This window comes from Oratosquilla oratoria, chromosome 2 (assembly GCF_046742065.1).
Source record: "Oratosquilla oratoria isolate Oo_2021 chromosome 2, ASM4674206v1, whole genome shotgun sequence".
NCBI lineage: Eukaryota > Metazoa > Arthropoda > Malacostraca > Stomatopoda > Squillidae > Oratosquilla > Oratosquilla oratoria.
In genome coordinates, this window is record NC_134778.1 from 13,826,422 (window position 1) to 13,828,921 (window position 2,500).

Here is a 2,500-nt window from a genome sequence, read left to right on the forward strand (position 1 = left end):
TGCATCCATGTGCGTGCATTATAAAATGCTGCGCTGCGCTGTCAACTTGATCAGTGATCTGTCATATTTCGTGTGTTAGCAAGGTTTTATCAAGTATTTAGCTCGAAAATGGTTTATTGTGTCGCTACAAATTACAACAGTGATTCGACGAAACATTCTGCTTCGGATGGACTTCATTTTCATTCTTTTCCGAAAGATCCTGTTCGCAAAAAGGACTGGATTATTCGGTGCAGACAGCACGAGTCATGGAAGCCTGGATTGAAAGCGAAATTCTGTTCGAAACATTTCGAAAAAAGAAAAAATACACTCGGGACCCTAGCCTTGCGGACAATTTTTGTTATCGACAAGACCCTAGGTTCGGCAAGCAAACGCTGTCGAAGGAGCACTGCTCTGGAATAAAAAGACGCCTGGAGGTAGTTGTATCTGTCGGTATCCTGTGCATATGTTGGCCTGTGATATCTACGCTGTAACTGACAATCGTTACTAAGCATGGTTAGGGTTGACTAACGATTTTTGGGCTAGGCCTTAGCAGATTACGGGTACAATCATGACATAAGAACATAAGAACATAATAATGAAGGAGACTGCAAGAGACCATAAGGCCTACACTAGGCAGCTAGTATGACAGGCATGACCGTTATGACAGGGGCTTCTATAATAGACCTATGACCACGTCTTGTCAATTGAAGTCAACCAAATTAAAGTAAGTTTTTTGAGTCAAACAAGTGGAATCATCCCCACCACCACCTCAGCAGGAATTAAACCTAATTATACTAAACCAGGAGGGAGGAATTAGTACTGATACAGACCTAATGATTTTTTTTTTTTCAGCTGTTACAAAGTGCCTATGATGAATATTCACCTTCTGCAAGTACAACTTGCAGCGAAATTGAGATGGAACGTGAAAGTGACAGTGCCAGGTATATGGGTGATGGCTTTCCTTCCACCGCACCAACCACTACCTATGGAAGATAATTTCATAGACATGTCTTCGAGTATATTTTGCTAGCCTTCTTCTCCCTTTCACTCAAATTATTTCTCTATTCTCTTTCCTACATAGGCCTATTTTATTGTAACTTATCAGAGATAAAAACAATTTGTAATTCATGAATCCTTGAAATTTTGCATGTAAATTATTTCTCTATTCTCTTTCCTACATAGGCCTATTTTATTGTAACTTATCAGAGATAAAAACAATTTGTAATTCATGAATCCTTGAAACTTTTGCCTGTAAATATGAAGCTTGGCATCCTTCACTCGATGTGAAGTCACTTTCGTATCGCTGGACATGTCCAAGAATATAAACAACAAAACTTAGGTCATCAGTTGCTCTAGTGGTGAAAAATGTAACTACGACATTAAAAAAATCATCTGCTATCAGACACTTTTAAGATCATGCTATTTGGATAAAATCAAGACTAAAATTCTAGAAACGTGTCTTTTTTGTTCCAACTTCTTCTAAGTTATATTTTCATACATTAAATAAAAAAAAAATAAAGAAATACAAAACCTTCTCAGTTGACCTTTAAGTCACTATACATATGCAAAAAATCTGTCAAAAACAAGTTTAACCTATTAAGCTAAAGCACGACATGGATGTCGATCTAAACGCTAGAGGTGTGTTCAGTAAGTCCAATAGATTTCTATGGGATCTTTTATATAAGACATGCTGCGGTAAGTCATTATCACTGATTTCGAAATAGCAGTGCGCCGCAAGAGCCATTATTCTTTCCAAAAACTCGACCCTCACTGATTTTGGTGGTCCTAGCTGTCAATTCATCAGCGACCACTTCTAGTATGATGTCCTGAGAAACTACTTTAATCTGCCTCGACAATTAGATACGAAGGGGGGTTAAACAGTGGTGGGTAGTTTCGAAAACCAAAATAATATCTTACATTTGATGAATATGGGGTCAAGAAAAAATATTTTCTTTTGATTTTATTACTTGTGGAGTATAAAAGGATCCTCAAGCATTTTGTGCTTAGTGACAGAGTAACATGAATTTTGCATACATGCAAGTTATTCATAAAAATAACACTTTGTTAGGATCAATATGATTCTTTTGGCTTACTGTGAAGTTCATATAAAATAATATAATAATATGGACGAAATTTGTCAAACAATTGCATTACCAGCAAAAATATCAAAGCGGCACCATCATTTTACTTGAGTGATCGCTTACCAACCGGACACCAATGTAGCTCCTGCGTTCCTAGGAAGGGTGAAACAGCATGATCAAAGCAAGTAACAAGTGGCCAAACTTTACGAAAACATGTGCATCTCTTCCTCGTACATTAATTCTACACATCAGTCATGAAGCCTACACCCCGACGTGCATAACAGTGCACGTTCAGTAAAAGCATCCAGTTCCGATAAGGAGTGCTTCTGTCGTTGGGGACTACCGCGTTGGGGAGATGGAGCCATAGCGGTACTAAAGGAGAGATTAATTACAGGTGTTCGGGACAGCAGAAAGGAGTGACAGAAGCTAAAAGTGATCAG